General features: G+C 41.4%; 1 long non-coding RNA gene across 1 annotated transcript; it reads left to right on the top strand.

The window, feature by feature from the left end:
* Positions 1 to 382: 382 nt before the first annotated feature.
* Positions 383 to 2,141, top strand: LOC119289515. The gene is made up of 3 exons (XR_005141537.1): positions 383 to 635; positions 764 to 993; positions 1,565 to 2,141. It is a non-coding gene; the product is annotated as an uncharacterized LOC119289515 (long non-coding RNA).
* The last annotated feature ends 3,875 nt before the right edge of the window (positions 2,142 to 6,016 follow it).

The following is a 6,016-nucleotide window of genomic DNA, read 5'->3' as shown; positions in this document are numbered from 1 at the left end:
TCCCCAAGCTTAGTCTCTTGCCACTCCTTGTTCGATAATCCATTAAATCCTTACCCAAAACTTGAAAACTTCAGAACACAAAACTTAAAGTAGAAAATCTCGTGAGATCCATTAGCGAAAGAAAACAAAAGACGACTTCAAGGTACTGTAATGAACTCATTTTTTATTTATATTGGTGTTAAACCTACTGTACTCCAACTTCTCTATGGTTTATAAACTATTTTACTAGAGTGTGGCGTTTTGAAGGCCGAGCTGCCTGGTGGCCGTAATCTCATCCAGCCATTTTGTCGTGTGATCCGAGCATCTAGCTTTTTCATTAGTATACGGCGGCTGTTGCGTGGGAATTCACCGGTGCCATCTCTGTAGTGTTCTCAGTTTATACGTGGGCCTCCGTGATGTGCAAAGATTGTAAGTACATCATGTGCCGGCCAGACATTTAATTAGTTGCGTGGGCTCCGGAGGGCAGTCGTCAGGTAACATCAGCTTCTACAGGATTCGCAGGGTGCACCATCTAGAAAATAATAATCGCAGAGTGCGCGTGGTTCAACTGGTCATCCCCTACGCCTCGTAGTATAAGCGGAAGTGAGGTCGCCATGGATGGGGATGGAGTTCTTCTTCGAGGAGATTGAATCGGGGTAATGTTCTGCCAGATCTTGTGTGCTAGGTGCCTGATGTACTTGTGTGATAAATTTAGATACTCCCCTCTCCTTCATTCGTCATCCGTAGTGGGATCTGACTCTGTTTTTATTTGGCGTGGTTGCAGATTTGTTCCTCGATTGGACGCCGGGATTCTCTTAAGAGAGTGTTCCTGATGGACAAACAGGATCCATGGTGTCCGTGTTTGTCGGATTTCTTCCGAGACGGGCGAGGGGGAGGATACGCTCGGGAAATAGAAGTGGACAAGCAAACGGAAGAAATGATCCTCACGGAAAAAATTACAGGCTCATAGGATGCTAATGCGCGCGCGCGTCACAGCGAGCGATTTCCGACCAGGTTTGTAGGCTCCATTAGGAAACAATATCCGCCCGCATGCAGCTGCACTTTCAATATAAACAAGAAGGAGAGAGACATAACAAGAGAGGATTAGAGGGAATATCTCACCTGCCCCACGCTAAATCAGGGGGGAGAGAGATTGAGAGGAGATCTCGAGCTTGCCCACCTTAAAATCAGGGGGGAGAGAAAAGATTAGGACCGCTCGTTGCTACGCTCGCTTGTGAAAGAGCTTTTCCGGTCATAGCGAAGCTATTGCGGATCCAGGCGAGATCTGCCCAGAAGATATTGGAGCTGCGATGGCTAAAGAAGCTGGAGATGCAGAGGGAGTGGTGGTGTCCAAATCAAAAGGATCTTGCTGGACGGAAAGACAATTTACGAACCTTGTATTGATCTGGCGATTTTTTGCATAATATGTCTGATTTTTTCCTAAATCTGCTCGATCATAGTCTGTATCTTTAATTCCTTGCTGTTTGTAGTCATCTAGCGGGAAAAGATTAGTTTTTTTTTTCTGCGAAACGGGAAAAGATTAGTTGTATCCTAGTACTAACCAGTGGTTCCGATTACTTTTCAGGATAAGAATTGGTAAAGCTGCTGAGGAGAGGAGAGCAACGCCAACCCTAGCAGAGTGCCTTCCCTGGAGGCTTCAGTTCGTGCTTATGCTGATAAGTAGACATGTTGTGTTGTTAATCCACAAGTTGGTACTAACTTCGATTCTGTTGAAGAGGCGTACAAATTTGACAACGTATACTCCTCGGAGACTGGTTTTGAATAGCCGGTTGTATGTCCATAAAAAGAAATGCATGCAACAGATCGTGTGGGCATGCACGGTGAGCAGCTGATGATTTTTGTGAATGAGACCATGCTTGATTTTGTGTGCCCATTAGGGATTAGAAGACGCACGGCACATGAGTAACTGATGATAAATACGCCTGCACTAAATACATGCACTTCGGCATTTCTTGTTGAATCCATGGGTGATTGAGGTATCCGGGTGATTGACACAAAAGATTTTTTATGTTTGTAATTGAGTGATTCTTTGGGTCAGTCTAATAATTAGTTCTCAATCAAGATTTTTGTTTTGTTTTGTACATTTGTTGTTGTTTTAGTCTGTTTTTGGACGATTCTGTGCTATTTTGGCCAAATGTACTACATTAGTGGCTTAATTATGAAAAAACTAATGTAATCATAAGACTAAATTACAATTAATTTATTATTCTCAATCATGGGTAATCTGAGGTGTCTGGGGCGAAAACTTTCCTGGTAATCCCGGAACTAAGGTGATTAGATCATGGAGGATGACCATGTTCTCGGAACGTGCATATTATTGTGGCACGGAAGTGTACATGACGCACTGCCTGGACATGATGGGTGAGATGGTGGAACCTGTGAACAGCCTGACAGGGCAGCCTCGTTAACATGTGATGGCACTGTGTGTAAAATGGAGAATACGGTGTGATGTAAAAAGGTGTCAGATGAAATACAGAAGAGTAATGAAGGACTGCGGCTGATCTGTACGAAAACTGACGAGCCAGATTGCGTCCTGCACGGTGCTCGGCCTCCAAATGGCATTTTGGATTTTACTAGCCATAGATTCATCAAAATAAGCAAACAACACACTAAAAACAGAATCTGTCAAAAACAGAACAGTCTGTAGTAATCTGTAGCTAGCGCAAGATCTGGAACCCCAAAAATTCTAAAATAAATTGCTGGACGTGAGGAATTTATCTATTAATCATCTGCAAAAGGAATTAACTAAATATAGCTTTCCAAATAAAAATGGCAGCAGTTCTCGTGAGCGCTAAAGTTTCCATTTTTTACAGCAAGATTAACAAGACTTCCCCCAAGTCTTCCCAACGGTTCTACTTGGCACAAACACTAATTAAACACAAAAAACAGAACCAAAACAGAGGCTAGATAAATTATTCATTGAATAACAGCAAGGAAAAATATTGGATTGTCTCCCAACAAGCGCTTTTCTTTAAAGACTTTTTAGCTAGGCATTGATAATTTTAATGATGCTCACATGAAAGACAGGAATTGAAGCACAAAGAGAGCATCATAAAACATGTGACAAACACATCTAAGTATAAAATACTTCCTATGCATAGGCATATTATAGGCAAACAAATTATCATGGCAAGCAAAAACTAGCATATGCATGGAAGAGGAAAGAAGCAATTGTAATCTCAACGAGAGGTAATTTAGTAACATGAAAATTTCTACCACCATATTTTCCTTTCTCATAATAATTACATGTAGGATCATAAGAAAATTCAACAAAATAGCTATCATATAAAATATTTTCAACACGATTCACATGCATGCAAAGTTGACACTCTTCCAGAATAGTGGGATTAACATTAACTAAAGTCATGACCTCTCCAAACCCACTTTTATCAAAAAATGTTGCAAACACTATTATCAATCTCATATTCATCATGAGGCTTAAATAAATTTTCAAGATCAAAAGAAGAATCAGCCCAATCATGATCATTGCAACAAGTAGAGGACATAGCAAAACCAGCATCCCAAGCTTAGGGTTTTGCATATTATTAGCACAATTGACATTAATAGAATTTATAATAACATCATTGCAATCATGCTTTTTACTCAAAGATTCATCATTGCAAAACCAGCATCCCCAAGCTTAGGGTTTGTGATGGGTACTTGGTATTTTTGAGTTTTGCGTAGACCTCCCCAGCAACGGCGCCAGAAATGGCTCGTTGTCGGGAGTCAACTTGACTTGCGCGAACCTCCCCGGCAACGGCACCAGAAATCCTTCTTGCTACCTCTTGAGCACTGCGTTGGTTTTCCCTTGAAGAGGAAAGGGTGACGCAGCAAAGTAGCGTAAGTATTTCCCTCAGTTTTTTAGAACCAAGGTATCAATCCAGTAGGAGGCTACGCGCAAGTCCCTCGCACCTACACAAACAAATAAATCCTCGTAACCAACGCGATAAGGGGTTGTCAATCCCTACACGGTCACTTACGAGAGTGAGATCTGATAGATATGATAAGATAATATTTTTGGTATTTTATGATAAAGATGCAAAGTAAAATAAAAGAAATGAAAATAACTAAGTGTTGGAAGATTAATATGATGAAGATAGACCCGGGGGCCATAGGTTTCACTAGTGGCTTCTCTCAAGAGCATAAGTATTTTATGGTGGGTGAACAAATTACTGTTGAGCAATTGACAGAATTGAGCATAGTTATGAGAATATCTAGGTATGATCATGTATATAGGCATCACGTCCAAGACAAGTAGACCGACTCCTGCGTGCATCTACTACTATTACTCCACACATCGACTGATATCCAGCATGCATCTAGAGTATTAAGTTCATAAGAACAGAGTAACGCCTTAAGCAAGATGACATGATGTAGAGGGATAAACTCATGCAATATGATGAAAACCCATTTTGTTATCCTCAATGGCAACAATACAATACGTGCCTTGCTGCCCCTATTGTCACTGGGAAAGGACACCGCAAGATTGAACCCAAATCTAAGCACTTCTCCCATTGCAAGAAAGATCACTATAGTAGGCCAAACCAAACTGATAATTCGAAGAGACTTGCAAAGAAAACCAATCATACATAAAAGAATTCAGAGAAGATTCAAATATTGTTCATACATAAACTTGATCATAAGACCACAATTCATCGATCTCAACAAACACACCGCAAAAAGAAGATTACATCAAATAGATCTCCACAAGAGAGGGGGGGAACTTTGTATTGAGATCCAAAGAGAGAGAAGAAGCCATCTAGCTAATAACTATGGACCCGAAGGTCTGAGGTAAACTACTCACACTTCATCGGAGAGGCTACGGTGTTGATGTAGAAGCCCTCCATGATCGATTCCCCCTCCGGCGGAGCTTTAGAATAGGCCCCAAGATGGGATCTCGTGCATACAGAAAGTTACGGCGGTGGAATTAGGGTTTTGGCTCCGTTTCTGATCATTTGGGGGTACGTAGGTATATATAGGAGGAAGAAGTACGTCGGTGGAGCAACAGGGGGCCCGCGAGGGTTGAGGGCGCGCCTGGGGGGGGGGGGGTAGGCGCACCCCCCTACCTCGTGGCCTCCCTGTTGGTTGCTTGACGTAGGGTCCAAGTCTCCTGGATCTTGTTCGTTCCAAAAATCACGTTCCCGAAGGTTTCACTCCGTTTGAACTCCGTTTGATATTCCTTTTCTTTGAAACCCTAAAATAGGCACAAAAAAAGCAGCAATTCTGGACTGGGCCTCCGGTTAGTAGGTTAGTCGCAAAAATAATATAAAAGTGGATAATAAAGCCCAATAATGTCCAAAACAGAAGATAATATAGCATGGAGCAATCAAAAATTATAGATACGTTGGAGACGTATCAAGCATCCCCAAGCTTAATTCCTGCTCGTCCTCGAGTAGGTAAATGATAAAAACAGAATTTTTGATGTGGAATGCTACTTGGCATAATTTCAATGTAATTCTTCTTAATTGTGGCATGAATATTCAGATCTGAAAGATACAAGACAAAAGTTTAATATTGACATAGAAATAATAATACTTCAAGCATACTAACTAAGAAAATAACTAAGTGTTGGAAGATTAATAAGATGAAGATAGACCCGGGGGCCATAGGTTTCACTAGTGGCTTCTCTCAAGAGCATAAGTATTTTACGGTGGGTGAACAAATTACTATTGAGCAATTGACAGAATTGATCATAGTTATGAGAATATCTAGGTATGATCATGTATATAGGCATCATGTCAAAGACAAGTAGACCGACTCCAGCCTGCATCTACTACTATTACTCCACACATTGACCGCTATCCAGCATGCATCTAGAGTATTAATTAAGTTCATAAGAACAGAGTAACGCCTTAAGCAAGATGACATGATGTAGAGGATAAACTCATGCAATATGATGAAAACCCCATCGTGTTATCCTCGATGGCAACAATACAATACGTGCCTTGCTTCCCCTACTGTCACTGGGAAAGGACACCGCAAGATTGAACCCAAAGCTAAGCACTTCTCCCATTGC

This window comes from Triticum dicoccoides, chromosome 4A (genome assembly GCF_002162155.2).
Source record: "Triticum dicoccoides isolate Atlit2015 ecotype Zavitan chromosome 4A, WEW_v2.0, whole genome shotgun sequence".
Classification (NCBI taxonomy): Eukaryota; Viridiplantae; Streptophyta; class Magnoliopsida; order Poales; family Poaceae; genus Triticum; species Triticum dicoccoides.
This window is presented reverse-complemented; position numbering and strand designations above follow the sequence as displayed.